Source organism: Manis javanica, chromosome 14 (genome assembly GCF_040802235.1).
Source record: "Manis javanica isolate MJ-LG chromosome 14, MJ_LKY, whole genome shotgun sequence".
Taxonomy (NCBI): Eukaryota; Metazoa; Chordata; class Mammalia; order Pholidota; family Manidae; genus Manis; species Manis javanica.
Window position 1 is genome coordinate 54,976,208 of NC_133169.1, and position 26,712 is coordinate 55,002,919.

Genomic DNA, 26,712 nt, shown 5'->3' on the forward strand with positions numbered 1-26,712 from the left:
CTGCTCTTCATACTCCAGGTGTGACTGTGACAGGCAACAGTGATTTACGGCAACACAATCCATCAGCTGCCAGCAACAGCATGTCAGTTCAGTGCAAAGGTAGAAACACCACAACCAAGAATACAAAACACACAATCCAAATGGTAACTACAAACCACTGTTTCTCAGGCAGGTCTTAGCTAGGATCCTCATCATCAGGGGCTGCTGGTTGATCTCCTTCTAAAACATCCATGGAGATTGTTTGGATAATCTTAGAGTCCAGCTTCAGTCAAGCATCCTTCCCAGCAGAAAACAAATCCAGAGATTTCTTACAGCAGTGGCCATGAATGGGATTGCATCTGAAAGAAAAAACTAAGAAAATTACTTTTGTTCTGAGATATCCTCTTTCTTTAAGACACCACCACTGATTTCAATGATCACTTCCTTTTTGCCAGAATTTCCTGCTTGCTATGTTTTTAAATTTCATTTATTACCTGTCTTCATGTAGACTCAGGCACCCTGGGTGGGATATCTGATTCATGCATCAACCAGCCCACAGAACAGATATGGCTTCCTTAGAGGTTCCTTTTAGTCCAGACACAGATTGAAAGAATGGAAGGGAGCAATTTCAGTAACTAAACTGTGGGCCTGAACTTAAGTCACCCCTAATTTAACCACACAAACTGAAGTCACTAGGTAGCCATTGTTCCCTTAAGAATGCACAGAAATTCAGAGGAATTGAATAAGGTTAGCAAGTTTCCCTTGTGGTGGAATGCAAGTGAGCCCCAGACACAGTACACCTGGACCTGATGAAACAATTTGTAAAGTGCAAATGATAGTCTGTGTTTATGTCATTCTCCATCCCTCCTTCCCACTTCCACACCCCAGAAACTTCAATGAATTTCCTCTCTTCCTTATGACTCATATCCAGATTTCATGTATATGCACCCAGTCAAGTCAGCCAGCCCTTCATACTCTGACCACTCCTACTTTTTGTTACCTTTCCTCTTAACTATCCATTCTAGTTCTCAAACCATTAAGTCCATATGATGTCATGCTTCGTAGTGAAACATATACTTTCACTGAGTGAAATATAGCCTTGGACCAATGTGGTAGATACTCCATACCAAAAATTTTGTGGAATTCTCAGCTCTTCCTTCCTTTACAGGACAAGGAAAGTACCCAAAAGAATAGTCCATCCCAATCAGAAGCCACCTGAAGCCAGTTCTGGCTACGGTAAGGATCCTATGGAGCCTGCTCACCAGCTGTGGTCAGCTACTATCTCTGGGAAATCCGACACATCTTTATTTACTGTTGAGTTCTATAACTTGTCACATTAGCAGCTTCATAATGTGATAAAGCTATAATTATTCCACAGTGTTTCATAGTTTAACACTTCCCAGTCTACTTGTTTGAGATACATGGAGCTGCATGTAAGATTTAAACAAAGGCATCAGTTTTTGCTTCCCAGTCTCTTTTTGAGCCAGTAGCTGAGTCTTTCTGTTGAGTAACTACAGGTACTCCTTTTAATTCTGAGCATTTCTACAGCATTTCCACAGCTACATTCCCCACACAGATACACTCTCAGTTGTACAATCTTCTCGGGCGCATTTGCCTGACCACTTGGCAAGGCAGTTGGCTGTTGCCCAGGAATCCATAAAACTCAAAAACAATTTGGGGGGGTAAGGACCCTGTTGTTTTTAAGCTGCCAGATGTACTGGCCTCCATTCTGCCTGCTTTGTAGCCTTCCACTTGCCCTCATCACTTAATTAAAATTGCATCTTCATCAAGTGCAAGGAGAACATTGGCACATCTCAAAACTGGGTTGTATCCCTGAATTCAGCAACTTCCATCTCTCACCAGGAAGTATGCTGCAGCAGAAGCTTCAGGCTTAGGAGCTAACAAATCTAGGGATGGTGTCACTAGGAGGGCTGCCATCTGGCCATGGGTACACTGACCTCCCTAAGCAGCCCCTTCCTCCACCCTCATGCCCACATATCAGAGCCCCATCCAGGAGCACATTAGTGTGTATACTTGTTCCATTTTGCCAATAAACTCTGCTGAAAGGCTGTAGCCTTGTGGGAATGTCTAACATTAGCCATAACCTAATAGGTGTTTTAGTTCTCAGAATAATATGTTGTCCCTCAGTGCAGGAAATCTCTCCACCAACGCCCAGAAATGGGCCATCAATTATCCTCAAAGAGGTACATCTAGCTGCAGTGATGGGTGCTCTGTGAGCCTTCCCTTCCAGAGGTCATCGCTGGGGCACAGGGTTAGAGTTTTTTCAGAGACATAAGTCTCCATGGGCCAGCAAAGCAAATACTGGTTCCCCTTCACAAATTACTGTGACAGAAACTTAGGACTGTTCACACTGGTACTAGATGAAGATATCGAATGTAGGTAGTGATGGAAGCCATATTTTCAAATTATCCTAGAAAAAGAAAATATTTGGAAAATTTGTGAGAACACAGTATAAAAATGTTCACTTTGTGGACACATTTGCAAGCTACTTTAATGCAATGTAGTCATTCATACATATGTTTCTACACATATTTGACCTCCCATAAAACAACAAATATATGCTTCCACTCAATATGACACAGCTAACGACCATCCTTAATACAAAGAAAGATGCTCTTAGCACCTACTCCAAAAGGAGAGACAGAAATTTCTGTAGTCGCCGTATCTCTTGACAGCTGTGCTGTTATCCATCCTCAGGGAACATCAATTCCTCTGGAGCCAGTCGCAGCCTCAGCTGGATGCTGCTGATGCAAACACCAAATTACAATGTTGATCACCACTGCTTTATTATATAAAACAAGAGGAAAGGAAGAAGTAATGAATTAGCACATATTTTCTTTAAGTATATGTATAATATTTAATGTGTATGTTTGTGTGGTAGGCATTTTAGCATAGAGATTTTAATTAGGAAAAATCTATAGCTTCGTTTCCCTTTCCACTTCTCCTTTTATTTCAGGCAAAAAGAATTTCACAAGTCCTGGCCCTCTTCATGCTAATGTCAAACCCACCAGAATTTTAAAATGACCTACATGTTCCTTCTCCTACGAGGGAGGAGATACGGACTTTTATTTCCATTTGTGCATGATGTAGTTTGTCCTTTCTAAAATACTTTTTCCATTCCTGCATCCTGTGGGTGTCGTGATGACCTTCTCATATTTACGAATATTTCGAGTGTCAGCAATGGACCTAGACTTCTAAAGACATAGGGAAAAAAAAATACTTGAAAGCATGTGAATCATGTACAATTTGTCCTATGAAAGAGTATGATGGATGGCAAAACAGGATTTCAAAAAACTTCTCTTACCAATCTTTCAAAGATTCTCTTCTACAAAGGACTCTTGGTGATGTTGATCACTGCAGCAGGCTGGGAAGGAGACTATTTCAAAATATTTGTGTTCTGACCACAGATTTTGGAGGAACTCCACAATTTCCTTTTAAAACTCTAGGAATGCCTGTATGGGAATAAAAGAGAATATGGTCATCTGTGAAAAATCATAGTTGGCCTAACCCAGAAGAGGGATGTCTGAAAGTAGGTCACTTGACTAATAGCTCGAGGGGCAACCTGTATTATTTTCTCTTCTTTTAGAGGAAGAAGGAATGAGGAATCACAACTGAAAATGTGGTTAATAAATAAAACAAGTAAAATTTACCTCTCTAGCTCTTAAAGTCATCTGACCTTTATAATGTGGGAAAATACAGACACTGACTAATCTTACTGCTGTTCGTTCCTCTTTTTGTCTGAACGCCCAGTGCATGATCGAAGGGGAGGGAGCACTGTTAGTCTGTCAGATTGACTGGGTCTCTACAACCTCCCAGATACTATATGTAAACAATTATTTGGGGATTTAGGTGGATTATGTTGAACCATTAATAGATTAAGAGACTGATTTGATTTTTTTTAATTCCAAAATCTAATATGAAAACACACAAATCTCAAGCATAATTTGTATACTAGCATAATTTTAATATTTTACTTTTATTTGTAAGAATATATGATCTGTGCAGGGGATGACTGATTCTTTAAGAGGGAAACATTGATTTGATTAAAACCATCTTTCTACTTACTGTGCTTTTAGGAAAATAGCCAACAAATTTCTAGAAAACAAAGCAGGAAATCAGTACAAGACTGACATTCAAATTAATTTAGCTGAAAGAAATATCCCTACAATTACCAGTTTGTGAGTCCTTTTCAAAGAGCAGAATGAGGCTTAGGACTAGATATTTCTCAACTCTGAGATACTGCCTCATATTTAAGAACAAAACAGTCCTCTGAAGTGAGACCATTGATTTGTTAAAAATAGTCTCTTTTTCCTCTTTATTTTTTTCTTAAGACTCAAACTTAGCTCACCTTGGAGAGAATATAAATCACACATTAGCAAAGAGTCAAGAGACCTCTGGCAGGAGGATCCTAGGTAATCAAACTGGTTAACTTTCTTCAAAACATCTACAGCTGCTGTTTTAGTTATAATTGAGGGCTTTGATTTCAGAAATCTGGACAGAGAATCAAACACTGACTTTGATTTTAATTTTGTTTCACTACAGCTCATCCATGCCTTACTGTATGATTAATCTCTCTCTTAATGTAATAAAAATCAAGTCGTGAGCAGGCAAAGAAAAAAACACAATAATGTAAACCAAATTTAATACTCATGTTCATTGTCATTTCTAATACTGTGCCATTAATGAATAAAAAGACAAATTTTTTAATCACTTCTAATTTTATTACTGTTTTACATGGTCAATGTAAGCTCCAGATATGAGCAAGAGCTATATTTTCTAGTACTTTGGTAAAGAGTTGAATATGGAGGGACTTTTAGATGTATTTAATCTTTTTTTTAACAGCAGACAGGATTATAGGTTTAATAGTAATTGATTTACAGGAAGATTTTTAAATAATTACTTTTAAAACACTTCTTGAGCATGCATGAAATGCTGTTATATGATGTGCTGGGGTCAGAGACACTAAGGTGAATGAGACACAGTACCACCAAGGAGTCAAACTCACTGCCTTCTACAAGAACATTTGGGAAGAATGTGCACTGTAACTCTAGGCGCTGTGTATGGTGAACCATCCTTGCATTCCAGGATCAAATCCTACTTGGTCACGGTCATATTCCTTGAATTCATTGTGTTAATATTTTGTTGAGAATTTTTGCATCTATATTCACCAGGGATATTCATCTATAGTTTTCTTTTATTGCAGTGTCCTTACTTTGGAATCAGGGAAATATCGGCCTTGTTGAATGAATTTGGAGGTGCTCCCTCCTCTTCACAATTTTTTGGATGAGTTTTTAAAGGATTGACATTAATTATTCTTTCAATGTTTCATAAAATTTGCAACTTAAGCTGTCTGGTGTCAAGATTTTCTGTGTTGGGAGGTTGATTATGGGAAATCTCTTCACTTATTATTGCTCAGTTCACATATATTTTTTTCTGATTCACTCTTGGTAGGTTGTGTGTTTCTAGGAATTTATCCATTTCTTCTAGATTATCTTACTTATAGACCTATACTATATGCTGTATAAGTATTCATAGTAGTTTCTTATGATCCTATGTTCTGTGTATTTCTGTGATATCGGTAATAATGTCTCCTCTTTGCATTTTAATTTTACTTGTCTGAGTATTATGTATTTTCCTTAGTTTAGCTAAAGGTTTATTAATTTTGTTTCTTTAAAAAAAAGCAGTTCTTAGTTTTACTGATCCCTTTATTTTATTGATTTCTATTCCATTTATTTTCATTGTAATCTTTATTACTTCCTTCCTTCTGTTAACTTTGTGCTTAATTTGTCCTTCTTTTTCTAGTTCTTTGAGGTATAAGGTTAGTTTGCTTGACGTCTTTCTAATACCCTAGTATATGCATTTGTTGCTTTACACTTCCCTCTCAGAAGTACTTTTGAAAGATCCCATAGGTTTTGTTATATTGTTTTCCATTTACATTTGTTATGAGGTTTTTTTATTTTCCCTTTTGATTTCTTCTTTGGCCCATTTGTTGTTCAAAAGTGTATTGTTCAATTTCCATGTATTTGTAAAATTTCTAGCTTTCTTCTTGTTGATTTCTATTTTCAAACTGTGGTGGTCAGAAAAGATAGTTGATATGATTTCAGTCTTCAATTTGTTAAGACTTGCCTTGTGTCCTTTCATATGATCTGTTTTGGAGAGTGTTCTGCTTGCACATGAGAAGATTGTGTATTCCTCTGTTATTGAATGAAATATTCTATATATGCCTGTTAAGTCCATTTGGCCTAAAATATGGTTCAATTCCAAGGCTTTCTTGTTGAGTTTCTGCCACTAAGATCAGGAACAAGATATGGATACCCACACTCACCACTTTTATTCAGTATAGTCCTGGAAGTCCTAACTGGAGCAATTAGGCATGGCATCCAAATCAGAAAGGAAGAAGTAAAATTGTCATTAGTTGCAGGTGATATGATTTTGATTCTATTTGTGTGTGTGTGTGTGCGCGCGCACCATGAGGTAAATAAGGACCAAGTTTTTTAATAGCTTTCTTGTCTGCCAATCTCTGTATGTCAGTGACATCTCCCCTCTGGGTCACGAGATAGACCCTGCACTTCTAAGCCTCACATACCTGCATAATAGTGTCTGCATTAGGGAGGAAAGGACTTGGGATCTTCTCTTGGCTTCACTCTGGCCTCTTGTTTTTCCCAAAAGCCCTTCTACAGGAGACATCTCCTTATACTTCACTCATAAGGAATGGGTTTGGGGATAGACACATTGGTGTCCAAACAAAAGCAGGGTTCTGTTGGCTGGAAAGAAGAGAGAATGGCTGCTTGGTAGACATAAAGAGTATTTGGCACTTTTGACCATTAATAAATGTAATTTTATTCAGATCAACAAGACTACATTAACTATCCTGTGTCCAAAAGCTAGGATAATGATATGAGATAAGCCATAGTCACTGGGCATAAGGAGCTTACATTATTTTGGTGCATTTAGAAAAATAAACAATTAGAGTCTATTGTGATAAATCTATTACACAAGTGATAATGGAGTGGTGAAAGGGAGATGGGGAGAAAGGGACCCACACTGACAAGGGGAAGGGAAATAAACTACTAGTTACTGAACTTCCACTCTAAGTTATCTTTGTAAATACATGTTGAATAAATCTGTTGAATGAAAAAAAAGGGGTTCCATCTGGACAGCTGAGCTAATCAATAAATCCAAGTTTAGAACTCATGACTCTACAACCAAAGCTAATATACTTTTGTCAGTGTTAATTCTTATGCTTAAAAATCACATTGTACAATCTTGTCTAGTTGCGTAACCATATACCAATCCTCCCTTTTAAAAAAGTGTAGACATTCTACTTTACAAATAAACATTTTTCATAGAATTAACTTTGCAGATCATATCAAACTGGAGCTTATGTAATTGGAGTTTGATCACACCCAGTAAATCTACCAACTGCATATAATGCTAGGGTTCATAATTTCCAAGGACAATTAAAGGAAGCTGTGCTTTTTCAGAAGTGGTACTTCATTCATATAGAGGAAGAAAGAAACTCAGTCATAACCTGTAATGATCTTGAAGTTTTCTGTAGTTTACCTCAAAAATATCTTACTGAAGGATGGCTTTAAAAAATGAAGAAAATGTTATGTTAATTGGAGGAGCTGTTTTGTAATTCCAATTACATCAACACAGTGTGTTTATTCTTAGTGCATACTATTCACCAAACTTTTGTAAGTTCCACAGAAAAGTTCTGAAGCAAGAGAAAATGTCCAACCCTAATAAGAAGCCGGTTGATCAGAGGAATTTCTCTAAGGGGGATTAACTCCATTCAGAAACAAAGGCACAATTTCTTATTCCTTCTCAGCTTCAAAAGACGCTCCAAGAAATAAGGCAAGTGAAGTGAAGAGAAGGGAAATGGAATCTGGCTCCATTTCTCATCTTCCTGAAGGCACAGAAAGGATGTGTGCCTCCCTCAGGCAAGGTAATTAGAACGGCTGAGCTGCAAACATGAAGCGGTAACATTGCATTATCAAGAAACTTTAAATTAAAATGTTGCTTTGGAGCAAAAACCTTCAAAATGGCAAATACCTTTAATGCTTTTGTCCAGGTCATTGACTTATTATATATATATTCTTTGTCTTGTTCTGGAATCCTCAGGAAATCTTTGTTACTGTGTAATATTACACTGTTTCTGCTGCATTAGCAGAAGTATACTAACTTGGAAGATGGTGCCTACTCATCATTTTATGTGTCATATTTTTGCATAGGTGTCTTAAACTGTTATAAAATCCATTGTTTTTGTCAAATTAACATATTTGAAATATGTTTTCACTTGCAAAATTAAAATATGTTTTATAATAGGAAAGCTACAGAGTAAGCAAAAACAATAGTTTTTGGAAAGATTGACTTCTAGCATTATGTTGTATGCATGTATAAGAATTTCCTTTTTGCAGAAGAAATAATAATATGGTTACTTCTGAATCAAATCATAGATAATGATTTTAAAAGTTGTGTGATTATTTATATTTCTATTACTCAAGGAAACATCAATAAAATTCTGAACAAATTAACAGTCAACTCAATTTAAGACCAACAAAAAATGTTCTAGTAAGTTCTTTGCTATGTTTTCAAAACATCTCAGATCTTCCTTTGAAGAGAAGTAAATCGATTTTAGACTTCTGAAAAGTGATACAGAATGTATTTAAAATTAGGCTTTCACTTGAGAAGAATTATCTCCATAAAGAAATTCTTATACTGTATACGAATGTCATAAATGTTACTGTAAACACCTGTACTATTCTCATGCTACTGTGAATGCAGAATACTAAATTTTCTTTCATAATAACGTTGGCTTGAGATTAAACCCTTGCTGAATTTGCTTGTAGCTGAAAAGAGACAAAGAAGCATCACTTCAAAATTACAAAAGAAAATTACACACTTTAATAAGATACCATTTTCCCTTTTAATATGACAGATGCTTTTCATTCTTTTGAAAGCTTCATGGGAGTAATAACTGCTTTTGTGGGACAAAAAAATGTTAGCACAACAAGTGGGTTCTACATAAAAATTATAAATCCTCTATCCTAATTTCAGACCACTTACCAGGGGTATGTTTTCTTCTATATCCCTCTAGACCTATGAATGGAATCATGCTCTAAATAATGTTTAAGAACTCTCTATTTTCACCTGACATATTTTCTAAATCTTTTCATCATCAATTTTAATGACTTCTAAGTATAAAATGGTATGGAGATAATAGGATTTATCTAACTATTCCTGTTTCTAAACTACATCCTTTACAGAAGTGCTGCAAATAAACTCTCTGAATTGTTAGGCTATTTGTATGGAAAATTCCAAGAAATGAAATTCCTTGGGAGCTGAAAGAACAGTAACATGCCCCTTTGCTTATAATATTAGTTGCAAACTTTTTATTTTCCAAGTTGGTCTTTTGTCCTTTACAATTTATTTCTGGTGGACTCTTCTGTGTCAGTGTTGCTCTGGGAGGAGGGGGGTTCCCTGCTTGGGGCAAGTTCACCATGAATTTGCTGAGACCAGAATAACGACAATGGAACATTGTGGGTTAAAAGGGTCTTATAACAAGTTTCATACGTGCAGCAGTAGGTCAGCGCTGTAATTCTGTCAGCCCATCTCAGTCTCTGCCCCAGCTCCAGTCTCTGCCCCAGGCCCTGCCTTCTCTGGTGGCTCCGCTCCGCTTTCTGCTGCTCCTCAGCACAAGGCTCTCTTCTCCCTTTCTAGGACTGGAGCTCTGCAGCTTCTCTCCCCTGCTCCGTAGCATGGGGGTTGGGGACTCAGGAGGCAGCTCTCTCTGGTGATTGGCGGACACCGTGCCCAATTACCTCCAGGCACTTGTGTGTTTCCTCTCCACCCTTCCTCTGGGCAGATACTTTGGTGACTGACAGTTTGCTGTTGGGAGTAGGGACGGAGCTCTACAGGCTGGGAAACAACTTACATCCACCCATGGAAGCAGGCTAAGTATGTATATAATGAGTGGTTAGAATCAGGCGAGAATCCTGGTCATAAAATTTCCATTTTCCCTACAGTCAATAATATAAGCATTTTCATATTTATATGATAGAATGCACCTCTGTGAATAACTTCTTAGATTCAAAAGATATTACCTCTGATTTAAAAAAAAAATTTATATAGTTGATAATTTTTTTAAATGAATATTAAGAAAGGTCATTGCTTAGAACCCTGAAACATTAGCTTTGACAAGATGTCAAAGTTAGCTGTGCTTTGAACACAGGCATGCTTGAATTTAGCTTTCTTCATTTAGTCCACTAATATTCTTTGGAAAGGAGTGTCAAAGATTGAAATTCCTTTAATTAATATTTCTAGTGAGGCTCTTATTGTTTAATTTGCCTTCAACATTGATGTAATCAAATAATGTCATTTATGAAAAATCAGTGTCTATATCCTAAACATATGAAATCTATCAAAAGTTTTTTAGCAAATATAGTTTCTGTCTTTCTCTTTTTCTTTTCATGAGATAAAGCACTCTTTATTGAGTGCTTATAAAGTGCTAGGTGCTGTGGTAAACAATGGAAAGGTATATACGTAGCAAAAAGTAGAATACCTTGCTTCTTGGGGCTTGTAGCTAATGGTTCTTACCTATGGATCTATACCCCTTTCAATTTATTGAAAAATATTTTCTTTCCTTTAACATTTCCTCCTTGGAAAAGTTGTCTATATCTTCAAATGGAAAACTGAATATCACTTTAAAAAGTGATATCGAATTAATAATAAAACATTAACAACCTTTTTTTTTACTGTTTATTGGTATGTACCTGTGCCTGTACTTAGCATATCACTTTCGATACTGCCCACAACCTTATGTGGTCAGAACTGGATTCCTGTTTTATAGATGCTACCCTGAGAAAGGCCAAATATTCTATCCAATGATACAAAACCAGCCTTGATGAAAAATAAATTAAATACAAGCCAATACAATTAAATCTACATGTTGTCAATAGACCACAGTTCTTGATTGTGGAGTTGTATGATTTTAATGCTGGCTTTTAGAAATTAGTTCAGAATTGATTTAAATTTCAGCTTTGGTAGCTGGTCATCCTTAGACAAAATACTTAATCTTTCTAGGTTGATCTTAGATAAAATAGGAATAACATTCCAATTTCACCAGCCAGTTGGCAAGATTATATCATTTTAGAACTTTTGCTTACCTCACATATGATGTACAATGTAGAAACTAGATATAAGTTTTGCATATTTTAAGTCTTTGTGTTAGTTCAAAAAATATAAGGCATCAAGTATGTGTATAAATATGTATGTATATTCCTGGGAATGGTTGTGTACTTTTTATTTCTATAAAGCATATATTGGCTATGGTGTAGTTAAGTTTACATAAAAGTTTGAAATATTGTAGTTTCATATTCCACTAATTTTCAATGGATTGTTGAAATTGGAAATTTTTATCAGTTTTTATGATGAATTCTGAATTGGATGGCTATAATAGTGGGTTACTTTCCTTTGGAAAAACATGAGGAAAAATATTCTCCTTCCAGTTGAAGTAAACATTTTTATTTGTACTGAAGTAACATAACTTTAAAGTTTTATTATTTCCAAATATGTACTGTCTAATGCATCACTTATATTTTGGTTAGTTTTTATTCCCTGAAACTCAGTTTCTTTTCTGTAAAAGGAGAATACTACTTACTCAATAGCCTGCCATAAAACTGAAATAATAAAATATTTATTTAAATATATGCAAGACAGTGCCTTAGGCTTAAAGCTCAACAAATGGAAGTTATCTATTCTCCTTTACAAGAAAAAGTCATATATACTAAATCTAAAAATGGAAAAATGATGGATCAAAAAAATGTCATTAACACTAACTGTTTATTCTGGATGGAGTCAATGGACTAGATTTCAATATTAAAATTCCTAGGATTTTAAAAGTAAAATTACCTAAGGCACTCCTTCTCAAACTTTTCCCCCTGAAGTACTGTTTAAAAAAGAGAAAAATTGTTACATTCTTGACAATTGGAAGAAAATACTAAAATGATCAACTATGGATTTAAAAATGCATGCTCATTTTATATTTAACTCTATAATAAGAAAGGGATGCAATAAATGGTGGTGATTAAGCCATAAGCTCTAGAGCAGAGCAGATAGAAATTTAAGTCTAGGATATATTACGTATTTGCAATTTTACACAAATTATCTTATTTCTCTGACCATTAGGTGAAACTGGTATTAGATATGTTCTGTTTATCTTGGCTTATTGCTAAGCGACAATGACACTGTTTTCATGAAAATTTAAATGCCTTGATCTTAAGAGTTTAGATTTTCTCCAGATGCATTGGATATGAGTAGACTTGGTGTAGAGATGAATGATTCCACAAATGTTGCATTTAAAACTGTTTATTGTGTTTCTAGCTGATTTTCGTCTGCAACCTACAAAATTCATTTTAATGCTGTAATGGATTGAGTAAATAACTTAAAAAGTAGACTTTTTTTTCTCTCCCATGTAAAATTTTAGGAACTGGTCCAGGGTTATGGGGAGGCTTCACAGTCATTAGAAACCCAGAATCTTTCCACTGGGTTGCTCTGCCTTGTACAATAAGAATCTCCCATCTAGTAATCAATATAAGTTGCCCAAGCTCTTGCTAGTATGAGGCACTCTAGGTACTGAAAGGGAAGAAGCAGAAGGGAGGGCATGATCTTCTCTTTAACGGCATACCCTCAAAGTCACACACCTACCTTAGGGTCACTTGGCCTTGGCCACTCCTAAACAGAGTGGAGAGTGGAACTGATAGTCTTCCATTTACTAGCTACGTACTCAGATAAAAGGGGAGGGTGCTGTAATTAGTGGAAGGGGAGAACAGATAATAGTGAAACTCTCCTGTCTCTGCTCCAGCCCGTATGTTCCTGCCTGACAAAAAGTATCCAAAAAGAAGGGGGATTCACCATTAGTTCAGACTACATTTTGCCTTGGTTTCTACTGCTGATTCCAACCAATTTCCCAAATCTTCTAGGAACACACAACCAGGTGGACACTACTGCCAGACACCTGGCTCTTCTCTATATTGACAGTTCCAAAAAAGCGTGGACCTAAGTCTTAACCTTAGCAAATTGGAATATACTCTAAAGAGCTAATTGAGAAGGAAATTTCGGTAAAACCAAACAAAGCAATGAAAACATTTAGAAGCTTGAAAATGAAGTGCATCAAGATACACACAAAGAAAAGTTTTGGGTGGAAAAATATTCCTTAATTGCCCTTCATGTTAGATGAAGATATAAATCCTAGGTCAGAGTACAAGGCAGTCGTCTACCAGAAACATCATTCTGTCTGAGAAACTGGGAATTTAGTTAAACCTTATGTAAATTCTCCATATTTCTGTTATAGCTCTGAGACCTCTGGCCACATCCTTACACTGTTGTTGAAATTTACATCTAATGAAGCCTGTCCACATCTCTGGGTCTGCAAGAAACCTTTTACTATACATTAGTTTAACCTGTACCTTTGTTAACGTGAATTTCTTCTTTTTTGTTTCTTCAAAATCTTTAGTTCTTTGTTTTCTGGAGATGTTTCCCTCATGCTCAGTCATGCTCAGTCATTTACAGTGTCTTAAATTCCCAGTTATCCAGTTTTGAGGCCTGGTTCTCCCATTAGTGAAATAATCGTCCTCAACTATCCTTCACAGCAGCAGACTAGTTAGATCTCAGTGTCATCATTTCCGAGCGCTGACTGCTTTGGCTTGAATGTTTGTGTCTCCCACCAGGTTCATATGTTGCAATCCTAAGTCCCATAGATGACAGTGTTACGCAGTGGGGCCTTTGGGAGTGCTTAGGTCATGAGGGTGGAGCCCTTACAAATGGGATTAGGGCTTTTTTAAGAGGCTCCAGAGAAATCCCTTGCTCCTTCCACCGTGTGAGGACACAGCAAGAAGGGCCCAGCTATGATGCAGGAACACCAGCATGTGGCTTGACCTTGGACTTCCCAGCCTCCAGAATTGTGAGCAATACATTTCTGTCATTTATAAGCTGCTCAGTCAGTAGCATTTTGTTACAGTAGCCAGAAGAGACTAAGACAGTGATGGTCTGGATTAGGTCTACCAGGGGGCCAGAGACTGACCCTTACCCATTCCAATTACCCCAAAACCTATGGTAAGTCTTTTGAATGTTAATTACCTTTACCTCTGAGATACTTCAACTCTAAAATAATTCAAAAGGGTTTAACCTCAGCTTATCAGACTTGCTCATTTGCATGTCACTTCAATATTCTCTTAAGAAAAGGAGAAAACTTTCCAAGACTGCATAATTGCCCATAATGTCCTACTACTAGATTATGAATAAAATGCAGTTTCTCTAACTTTTGTAATTGCTCCAGTCTTCATAACTTTCTTGGAAATAAGGAGTCAGAATTTACATGGCCAACTGAAATGGTTTCAGACTCTTCCTGTTTATGGCATCTCAAGGTAACTCAGTCTCTTTGGGGTATATCTTCAGGATTTATATAATTATTTTCCTATTTCCTCTCAAAAGTGGTGTTCAAGAGTTCCAGTGTTATACTTTGTGCTGTCCTCTGAAGTATTGGTCTCTGTGACAGTTTCCTCTCTGCAAAGTCACTGGACACCCTAATGTCACCTGCTGCTGACATGTGGTGCTGGTAAACTCGAGACTGGTTCACTCACCTTGGCTGGGTTCTACTGGTCCTCATGCACCCACCTGGGTTCTCTTGGCACAGACCCCCCTGAGTCTTACCCATACTTCCTTGGCTATTGAACAACAGGTCCTCATTCCTTGCCTGAAAGCCCTATGCAGAACGCATGCCCTGCCCTCAGCTGTTTCCCATCTCCCTGCTAAAAAGACAAAGGCTCTTTTGAGAAGTTGGTGGGCAACCCCTCCCTCCACCACTTGTAGCCTGCTACCTGGTAGCACATATTGTATACAGACTTCTTTAAACAGATTTAGAGTTTTCTAGTCTGTACTTACATAAGCCAAAAGTACAACTCACTACTCTGCTCTGGGTTTCTCTTGTTATCTGTTTTTTCCCAACCGTAACACACTCCCACACCAGATTTTCGGTCTGGAATAATAAAAGCCCATCTGATCATTTGATCCACACATTTCCTTCTCTGGTTAGCTCTTCTCTTATTGTCCTAGGAAATATCTTTATCTCATCCTTTTTTAGGTGGATGTGCCTGTGACTTGAGTTAAACACAGTGTTTTCAAATTATACTCATTATACCTATTTTCAGTTAGTATAGATTATTCATCATTCCTAGAAAGTTAAAAGATACATAAAATATAGAAATTAAAAATATTTAAATATCTCCTCAAGTGATAATTATAATCAATATTTTATTATACATATTTTTCAGTGTTCTATGAATATATTATCATTTGGCTGTATTATATCTGTATCACTTTATATAGATAAGGTCATATTGCCCAATGATTTCTTTCATTCACAACCATTCTTGGAGATCATGTCTATTAATGAATATGCATAGACATCCCTTTTCAGAGATGTGCTATATTCCAGTACATAGAAAGGTCATAATTTTATTAATCCTCTATTGCTGTTATACATTAGTAAAAAGATTTTAAGTCATGTATCCATTTTAACTCATGTTCTTTTTCTTAGTCTTCTAACTCTACTGTATTACAGTTGAATTGTCATTATGAAACTTATTGAGCTTTTAAAAAGCATTATGTTACAATTAAGAAGATATATATCACATTTTAGTGCTAAAGATAACTAAAAGCCATGATACCGCTTAACTCTTCATAGGCTGGAGTTTGCTCAGACTCAGCTCCTAGGATTATGCAAATAAGAACATAATCATGAAATGAAATTCCCAGTGTCTCTTATCCATTTGTTCTCATCCAAGACCTTGAAAACATCAAAGTGCTTTCATTTTTTAAACGTTGGAAGGATTTCCAACACCAGTTTCTGAAATAAAGGCATCTACGTCCTGATCTTCCTTTTGAAATAAACAAAAATCAGTAATTGGAACTATATAGAATATATAGAGACTAAAATCAGATCTGGAGCCAGACTGCCTGAGTGACTTGAGTTAAACACAGTATTTTCAAATCATACTCACTGTACCTAGTCGTCCTTGGCTACCTGTGTGATCTGGGGCAGATTTCCTAATCAATCTGTGTCTCATTTTTCTTATTTGTAAAATGAGACTGATAATGACTTTTGCCTCATACAGTCTTGGAAAAGTCTGGAAGATTGCTTATGTGAGCATTTAATATGTTATAATAATTTATTAATTATTATTTCTGATGAACCTGGAAAGCAGCCACAACCAAAAGCCACACTCTATGAAGAAGAGAGATACAGGAAAAAGTGAGGTGGGTGGTAATATAAGTCCAATAGCACATGCAGATCATTAACATCATGCAAAGCCCTTCAAATTGCATTCCATACTCTGAGGGTCCAATTCAGGGACCCCTTGATTCAAAAGGTGCTGGAGGGAAACCTCCCTGACTCCAGGGAAGCTTTGACAAGCTGGTGTGTAAAGTAAGGCAAGGATGGCCGAGGCAACAGACAGGTTCACAACATGCTAGAAAGTATGAGAAAAGCACAGAGCACACAGCCCTGCAGATGCTGATTTTGATCAGGAAAGAGGGGTTCCAGCCAAATCACACCTAAATGCCTGCCGTCTTCCCAGGGCCCAGCGTTTTCCAGCCAGTCTGGGTTGGACCCAGACTGAACACAGCTGTCGGGTAAATGTCTAGTAGGAAAGTGATAGAAAGCTACCCATGCAACCTGGAGCTGTGTGCTGACCAGCTCATTCCCCTGCCCGACCTGCTCCCAACACCTCCTTTAACAAGCTGGCCAAGAGAAAAGGTCTCCCTTTCAAAGTGAGTAATAATAACCAGAGTGAAATCAGCAGGAGGTCTGTGCAAAGGTAAAAAAGGAAAAAAAACACTAGACTCCTGTAGGCCCAAGGATGCCGTGTGCATGGAGAGCAAAACTCTGACCTTACTGTGGCAAATGCCTCACTTATTAAACAATGAAGTTATGAAGTTGGTAAGCAGTTAATATTCCTTCAAGTATCTGAAAAGTGATTCAGCTATGTATTTGAAAATATGGACATTCCACTACACAAGGTAAAGAAACTTCTGAAAGGACATTCGAAAATACATTTGAAAGAAAGAGAATCACAGCATTAGTTCAGAAGAACAGAAGGTGGTATGTCATTGAAAAGAGATAATGAAAACATTAAAGACATTCTTTCATTTGAGTATTCAGCTTTTAGCGCACAGGGCATATAGTTCTTTGATTATGAAAGGGATGATTTCTCTCATTGTTTGCCTTCTGTGAATGAAAAAAAATCCACTCATTGTTTTAGCCCTTTGTTCATTAGGTTATAGTTAAAACAGATGCTTGAAGAAAATGGATATGGCAAAAGAAAAAAAGGAATATTAAAAATATCTTTCAAATAAAATAAAAATCAAAAGAATAAAATAAAATATTCAACACATTAAATGTTGTTGTACTGAGGAAAAGAGTAGAGCCAGTTAAAAAGAAACCCAAATTCATTCAAATATGATACAAGAAAATTTCCTTAAAATACAGGAGTATCTGAATATGTAGATGACATTATGTTTTGTGTCCCAGGAAAAAGCAATTAAAAAAATATGTTTAACTCTGAGACAAATCAAGTCACTTACAGGAAAAGTAATCAGGCTGAAGTCTCACTTTTCCACATCCAATATTCAGTTTGTTCATTATACTGTTCTCTCTAGTTTAGAGAATGGTTGAAAATATTTTCATTAATGAATCAAAAATATATGGATATTATAGATCACATTCTACACTTAGTATGGGAACATATTTCAACATTTGTATGAGCCAAATTTTCATTCAACATAGAAAGCAGTCTTACATTTTTAGAATATATAAGAACCCAAAAATATAGCACCCAATAACCCTTACTGAAAAACTGCATGGAGAATTCTGGTCCATTATATACTTAGCATATTATGAATATTGGAAATGAACATTGAATCCATTTAAATATAGAAGTGAAGTTTAAAGAATAGTAAATATTATATTTACAGAAGAAAAATTTAAAAACCTTAAAAGCATTGACAAGTACATAAAATATAAAATAATATAAATGTAACTAATATAAAATAACTAATAAAATATAAAATAATAATAATATATAAAATATATTGTAAATAGATATACATAACAAAATATAAATATAAAGTACAAATTATAAAATAATAAAAATCAGGACATGAACAGAATATAAGAGTTGAATGCTGATTTCCTCAACAGTCCAGTGGAGTGTAGATATTGGTTTATATTGAGTTACACAAATAAACTATAGAAGAACAAAAGAATAGAAATAAAATACACCAGAAACTAAACAAGGACAATACAAGCCCTCCACCAAAAAGAGTGTTTTTAGCATTAAAATTAGAGAGTCTGTCTTCAAATGTGATACAAAAGTAAAGCACATCTATCATTAATAGATATAAATAGAATAAATGCATCCCTGAAAAGGGAAATAGCAAACTATCAGATTGAAAGCTTTGATTGTCAAACAACCCTATTATTTGCTATAGACTATAAATTCATCTGAGCCAAATGATTAGAGATGGTAGAAAAGTAGAATGGTGGGCAAATCTAGACACACAAACGTAATCCAAATAAAAGCAAAAATTAATAAAAATATCCAATATTTAATTCATAGAAAAATACTAAAAGAACAAAGGACACTTTATAATGAAAAATATCACCCACATCGTATTGTAGTCATGAACTTTTCTACATAAAATTACAGCATAATTTACCATAAAGATAAACCTATGAGAAGTAGGAGAAACATTAACAACAAAGGAGATTTTAGCTTCCCTTTTATCAGCTCAGAACATGTTAAGAAAATAAAGATAGAGAAGATTTAATTAACAAGTAAAAAATTTAAAACACTTTCATAATATAGTGCTTAGGTGTCATACTTTTTAATGCATTTTATATATATTAATGTGTTAGCATTCTTTCAAGTGCCCATGAAACACACACAAATAACAAAATAGTGTCTCAAACCACATTTATCAATCATTGGATAACAGAAGTAGAAGAGCAAAACATGAAGTACTATGTTCAAAATTTTTTTTGTTTTTACTCTTACTCAACTTTCATCCTGATAAGAAATGAATCCAATATGTGAATTATGTATAAAATATGTTAGTAAATTCTGTGGTATAGGACTTATGTGACACAGTGACTAAAGCTATGCATAGAGTATCATATATAATGATAAACACCTGAATTTCTAAAAAAGACAAATACAATATTAAATTCAAAATGTTATAAAATATACCTAACCAAAGCAAATCCAAAAATTAATAAAATTCTAATTAGAAAGAAAAAATGGAACTCATTTAAAATATAAAGAAAAAATACTTGATAACAGAATATTTTAAAAGACAGTATATACATAGATATGTAAAAGAAATAAGTGTAAAAACTACTTCAAAGGATTTCAAATGGATTAGAAGCTGACACCTAATTCAGTAAATATGAAAACTTCAGTGAAATGGAAATTTTTTCTATTAATATCTACATTACCTAAGCTGACCTAGAAGTGATAGAAAATCTAAACAGATTAAATCTATTATAGGGACACAGCAAGTTGTCAACAGGATCTCTATTAAGACGATTGTGTACAAACATTTCCATGGGTGAATTAAATCAAACTCTCAAGAAGACATATTCTGTTCTAGAAAGCAGACAGCTAGAAAGACTTTTAGTTTTCCCAAATTAGTCTAATTAATAAGGCTAACATTATCACAGTTTATAGTTACAGAGCCATCATAACATAGTAAAACCTGACAAAATAAGTCAGAAAGTAAAAACCACAAATTGGTGTCATTGATGAATTATCAATGAAAAAAGTCTATATTAAAAATATAGAAGCCACTAATATATATCAATTATATATCAGCTAGAAATATAAAGATGTCTCAGTATTAGGAAATCTAATAAAATTACAATGCTTCAAATGGGAAAAAAAATATGTTCAGTTCTTTAAAGGTAGAAAAGGCTCTGCTAGCAAAAATAAATGCCACTCCAGAGAAAATATTTCATAAAACAGAAATAGATGAATATTGCATAATTTTTAATCTATAAATATGTGATGGTTTAGGAATGTTCATGATCTCAAATACATAATAAACACATATTTGCATATACATAGAATCCATTACTTTCAATATTTCTATATGGAATAAACAAATTCTGATTCCCTTTTCTAGTAAGGGCAGAAACAAGAAAGCCCCTTCACCACTATTCTTTTGTTATATATTATTACCTCGGGCACATAATTAGCTTTTCTTGTAGTCACTCGGTTGTCTCAATCAATACTTATGGAGAAAAATGAGATATGAAAAGTGGAAAGGAGGAGTAGGAAAAGCTACAACTACTTGCTGAATCTATAGATTCTTTCTTGGAAACAACCAAATGCCATTTGAGAAAATAAAAGTCGGCGATCCGAGGACAGAGCGCAGGGGCTCTCGGGACGCCAGTCCGGTCGCGCGACACTCCCTTCTCCCCCCCTGCAGCTGCGGCAGGACCCGCCACCGTTCAGCACGAAGGGGTGGTCGGGGTCCCAAGCATATAATGGGTTCAGGACGATCCGTCTGGAATAATCTCTGTTTCCCTGATGGTTGCTTTTGAGCCTGGGCAGTCCAATCCGTTAGTGTTTTCCCAGCCTACGGCCACCTAGATGCTGCTCATTTCTCTTGCATCCTTCCTGTCTTCTCAGGATGAAAGCAGAAAAGGGGGGATATGCCAGACACACCACTTTTATGCAGGTAGAGTGCAAACTCCCTCTTCAAGGGAGACAACCTCAAGCCCCATCTATCTGCTTTCTCTCTCCAGCTCAGAGTCTAGCTGTTCTGGGTGTGGGACAGTCTTGTCTTTTAAGTTACATACGGTTCCCCATGATGCAGAGATGCATAAACTAATAGACAAGTTATCTGCCCCACCTCGCTCCGTGACATGTGCACACGTGCACACACAGATTAAAAACCACTGGCGCAGGAACAGCTGACAGCAATAAAAGCCCCAGTCAGAAGACGGAAGAGTGGCAAACACAACAGCACTCAGCAGCCCGTGTCAGTCAAGCTCTGCTGGGCAGGAATTGTACAGACGCCCTGTCCTGGTAGGAAAGTTCTTATTTGGACCCTGGTTCTGCGCCCCGGTATGAACATCCTTGTTTTGTTCTTAGAAACTTTTCCTTGAATCTGAAGTGGCCATTGGACATGACACCTTCTTTGGAACCTCTTGTCTTTTGAGTTGATTTTTGTGCATGTTTAGAAGCCTAGGGTTTGCTTTAAGTATCGAATAATCACATATGTCACAGTTCATGCTTCTGATTTTTTTCAGCAATGCTATCCCTTCAAATCAAAGACAAAACCCGGTAGGTTTCTATCTATTTATTCCCAGTTTCATATGAAATCAATCATCACTAACTATCTCACCTGGTCATCATTTTTTTAACAGCTTGAACTATAATTCACTTACTATACACTTCACCTATTGAAAGTGTACAATTCGAGGGATTTTAACATATTCAGAAAGTTGTGAAACTGCCACAGTAATCAACTGTAGAATATTTTAATTACCCCCAAAGAAATCTCATACCCATTAAGAGTCACTGCTCACTCGCATCAGCACCCCATCCCCACCCTCCCTGCTGCTCTTCATCAGCCCTAGGTAACCGCTACTTTGGTCTCTATAGATTTGTCTATTCTGGCCTTCGGTATCAATTAAATCATTTACTATGTACTTTGGTGTCTGTTTTTTTAAGTTTAGCGCAATGTTTTCAAGGCTTTTCCATGTTAGGCCTTGTAAATAATACCTCATTTCCTTTTATTGCTTAATATATCATTGTATGGACATGCCACATTTTATTCACCATTTGATGGATATTTGGGTTGTTTCTACTTTTTGCCTATCATGAATAATGCTGCTCCGAACATTCAAGTACAGGGTTTTATGGACATGTCTTTATTTCTCTGGGGTATATTCCTAGGATATGAATCAAATGGTAACTCTATGTTTAAGGTTTTGAAGAAATGCCAAACTATTTTTTAAAGTGTCTGCAACATTTTACATTCCAACTAGCAGTTCTTGAAGGCCCTAGTTTCTTCCCAACCCTGTCAATACTTGACATTATCTGTCTTTTTGATTATCGTCATCCTAGTGGGTATGAAATTGTAGCTCATTGTGGCTGCTCATTATTTTTAAGCCTTCAACAGCTTGATTGGCGATATCTCCTATTTGGCCCATGTTCCCACATCCTCACTTGAATGATGCCTACCCCGAGGTTCCTGAATCTATGGATCTGGATGGTGGGTTAAAATCCTAACCTGAGTTTTGCTGCTGAGCTGGTTCCTAATGTCTGACAGAGAAAATTATTGGGAGGCATAGGAGAAAAGCTCTGAGATCATATAAAATTTTCTCCTTTAATCTTTTCAAGTGATAAATCACATTAGATGTCTTTATATGCCTTGAGTGGATGCTGGTTAGGCATGACATACTTTTTTTTCATAATCTTCAAGAATCTACTTGGTAATATTTTATGTCAGATTTATAGCTGGATTAATAAGTAACACTGAGCTGTTCCATTTGTCAGACATTCTTTGTTCAGTGTTCATATAAATTGTAGAACTTTTATAAAATGAAGTCATTAGGTCTTGCTCCCTTGTACTATGTCTTCTCAAGTGTTTGTATACAAGAGGGATTTTTTTTTTCCTTAACAACTTAATTCAACTTGTCTCTTCAAATATGTGGGCTTTGTGACTTTGGAGCTTGGAACAAAAGGACTAGCAAAATATTTTTTTTATTTGGGATTTAGTTCCTTTAATGACTATTAGTTTCCTCCAATTTCTCATTTCTCCTTTTCATATTTTGTTTGAAAATTGTCCAGTTACATCACTGAGTCTGCACTCTAAAATATGTCTTCAATCTATCCTATCTCGAGCACAATGGAAAGTGACCAACTATAACATAAGTATCTCTTACCTAGACAGTTGCAATAGCCATTTAACAAATTTTCCTTTTTTTACTTTCTCCTCCAAGTTTTCTTTCCATCCAATAACACGAATGTGATTTCAAAATGTAAAATAGATTGTGTCGTTCTCCTGTTTAAGGTTGAGCTCTCTGCTTGACCTTTTGATGGTCCAAGGATGACACTTATCTCTTCAACTGGGATACACAGATCTATGAGCCAACCTCTTGAAGATTCATCCCTGCAGCAGTTGTTCAGAGTACCTAACAAGGTTCTTTCCAAAAGGGTGCAAGGGCTGTTTTTATGTTGACCTCTATTCCAGAAGACCAAGTATCTAAGTTTCATTTCATGCAAAGCTTGGTTAGTTGGATATTGAAGAAAAGCTGCCCATAACTTTTGATAAAACTGTGTGTACTGATTGAGTTCTTTGTACTACTTAACCATGTCTTCTTGCAACAAAGTAGAACCAAAGACCATAAGTGTTGTTATTGGGTTTCTGAGTTGGACTTTGCCAATTTATAGAGAGCCAATTAACTGCCAATTGATCTATCTTATTGTAATTATAGCTATGAACATTATATTGAGTCTGAGAAGTTCAACTGCTTTAGAATTTTCAGCTCACATTAGTATGAGAACTCCTTCCATTTACCTGAAGATCAAGGATGCTACAGATCACCTAGGAGCAGCAAACATTTTTTATAAAGGGTCAAATGATAAATAATTGAGGTTTCTGTATTTATTGTTCCAATAAAACTTTATTTAAAAAACCGCTGGCAGACTGATTTATCCCATGGGCCATTGTTTGCCAACCCCTGGCAAAGACAGTGGAATGTTTGAGTAACTGATAGCACTTTCAGTGACCCTAAAGATAGATTAGGGTTTCCCGAGTCGGAAACATAAAATTGAATATGTTTTTGCTATTTTCTGAGTTGTAGCCCTTCAGGAGGGAAAGGACTTGGCCCATCCTGAAAATAAGCAGACAACCAGAGCACATTTATATTCCATTGCAGTAGGTACTAGCATGGAGTTCATTTAAAAATATTTACATGGGTCCTGCCATTAATGACTTCTGTCCATGCCCCATCTTGACAATTTTGCTAGAATTGTGCTTTTAGCAAATGAGACACACACAAAAAACAGATTCCATGATTTTTTTTTTAACTTACCTACCAGTGTTGCTTTAAATAGTGGTCAGTTTGTTCATGCTGTGGTGGGATGATCTCATGTAAGGTCTTAGCGAAGTTCCACATGACCTCCTCTGCCACAGCCAGATCACCTTCTTAAGAATGTCAAAGATTCTTTTAAGTAGTTTATGTCCAGACCATGTACAATATTTTTTATCTGAGTGTGAGACTGAATTGTGGTATTCTATAACAGGTTCTTTGAACTCCACTGAAAACTTGGTTTGGGAGCATGTCACAAGTCCCTTCACAAAGACAGGCTGGTCAGTGTGATAATGAGCCAGGGTGTTTCCCTTAGCTTTTAGACCAGCCACTTTTTAATGATTATTTTAAGTACCTTGATAATAGGAACTTCCTTTGCAGTGTTAGAGTGCCTAGAGGTTTTTGACTTGTCCAGCGTGTTAGGGTTCCTTCTGAGATTGGGGAGATTAAATATTTCCAAATCATCTTAAAGTCACAGACACCCTGAGACACTTCTACACTCTGTTTATAAATCAACTTACTTTCTCTAGGCAATTGGAAACTGCTAGTAAAGGCAATCAGTTTGGTCTTTTGAAATGATTTACTCCCTATTATGGGATTACCTTCTGAAGATGAAATGAAGTCGGTAATTGAATAGCCAGATTAACGATTTCTCATTTCTGCCTATAGGTATATGATCCATCAATACACATCTAGATTTTTCTAAGGAGTTTCTAGTAAGTGTACCTGGTGTATGTACGATTCTGAGATGCATGGTAACCACTCATTTGTTTCTCCTTCTTTTGATAAGAGGAGTGTTGATATGTTTGAGTTACTGTGATGAATAGTAATACATAAGGGAGAACTTCACAATATTCATGAAATGTAAGACAGCTTGTGATGAAATGAGTATTTTTCAGTAAGTAGCAAAAGTTTATTCATTCAGAGGATCTTTAGATTCATGAAAGGCCCCAAAATTATGCCAGTGACTCCTTCATGTGTTCCACGACAGCTTCTAGAGCCTTGAGGGAACATGGCTTAGCCAATGGATCAAAAAAAAGTCTAATTAGCTATAAGCCTGACCAGATGGCTTATAAATGCACACAGAGAAAGGTTTATGGCATTAGGCAAACCTAGGGAAGGGTGTTAGAGCTAACTTCAGTCTGCAAAGTGCAGTCTAATATCAGGAACAGAAAGAGAGAAAATGATTTCAGAGAATGTGGGAACCCAACGTCTGAAAAACTTGGCGAGAACTAGAATTCTCCAGAATTGCCTTTTAGTTATCTGCCTAGGGAAGCTTTCATTAACTTATGGTCAATTAGAGATAAGAGACTTACCTCCCTTAGGCATATCATATCTCAAATAAGATGAGGAGCTGTAGGGTTTTTGTTTTTTGTTTTTAATTTTTGACACTGTGTCTTTTTTGTAAAAGGTGAGTTTTAGAGCATCTTCAGAGTTTTGTAATAAGTAACCCACACATTGGATGAGGGTATTATGGGGGAATTTGAGATCCTTATTAGAAACCAGTGAACAGTAAGACAAAGCCTCATTCAATTTCTGGGACATGACTGGGCATACTTGTTGATTCTCCCAAGGGAAGGTGAACAAGCACTGACTAAGTGTAAATGGATTCTAACTCAAACCATAACTATAAAATATGATTCAGGTGGAGGTGAAGGAAAAAAATAACACTTAGAAGGGACTGCAAGAGATGAGTCTTTTGGCTATTAGTCTTTCAAGAAAAGTCTTAGTCATTTTCCTTCTGGGTTTGAATGGTATTGGGTAAATAATCAGATGAATCAGCTCGAACTTAATGCATTTAGCTTCCAGAACCCTGCCAATATGGATAGAAATTTTGGCCCACAGGGAGGCTGGTATCTTTTGGACATCTTAAAGCTATGTCTGAGTTAAACACAAAGTTAAGTCGATGTCCAAATTAATTGTGATTAATTGGATTAATGGGGACACTTCCTAAATTTAAACCCTTGGTTTCAAGTACACAACATAGTGATTCAACAGTTATATACATTATATATATGTTAGTTGTATCACTGACATGCCCACCATAAACGTGCAAGAATATTGGGGAAGTGCAAAAGAAATCTCTAACAAGACTACTTTCACTGAATTAGCAATACTGGGGACTGTATACAATGTTCCCACAAATATGGACAAGTTAATTCATGCTATATATTGTAGATGTTTTGGTTCCGTGTTCTAACATCATTATTGAAGTATTTCATGCCTACTGAATGTAATTATTTTTTATTTTACATGAAACTATATAACCCAAAACCTACATCTGTTTTCTGGTTTTGCAAATATTATATTTCCAGACTGTATTATATGGTAAATTAGAAAAATATATTTAAAACAAAAGCTAAACTCAATGAACAGATCTTCTCAGGGATGGGAAATACGGTAACAATGTGGCCTCAAAACCCAGACCACACACACTTCAAAGATATTGACTTAAGACTTCAGCACAACACAAAGCATCCAATAGTCCAATGGATTTAAAATAGTTGAACAATAAGCTTCATTCAGTCCACGCTATGGACCTAACATTG

The 26,712-nt window shown here is 36.1% G+C and overlaps 1 long non-coding RNA gene across 6 annotated transcripts in view; it reads right to left on the minus strand.

Moving 5' to 3' along the window:
• Positions 1–26,712, minus strand: part of LOC108389385 (uncharacterized) — a 42,325-nt gene that overhangs the window by 11,272 nt on the left and 4,341 nt on the right. For 4 of the 6 annotated variants that reach the window (XR_012124828.1, XR_012124827.1, XR_012124826.1 and 1 more), the window contains exons 2-5: positions 3,305–3,452; positions 3,030–3,194; positions 2,628–2,741; positions 156–338 (exon numbers count right to left, since the gene is read on the minus strand). This is a non-coding gene — a long non-coding RNA (uncharacterized lncRNA). Of the gene's footprint in view, positions 1–155; positions 339–2,627; positions 2,783–3,029; positions 3,195–3,304; positions 3,453–26,712 lie in introns of all 6 variants that reach the window. The other 2 variants (XR_012124825.1, XR_012124824.1) reach the window with 2 other exon arrangements.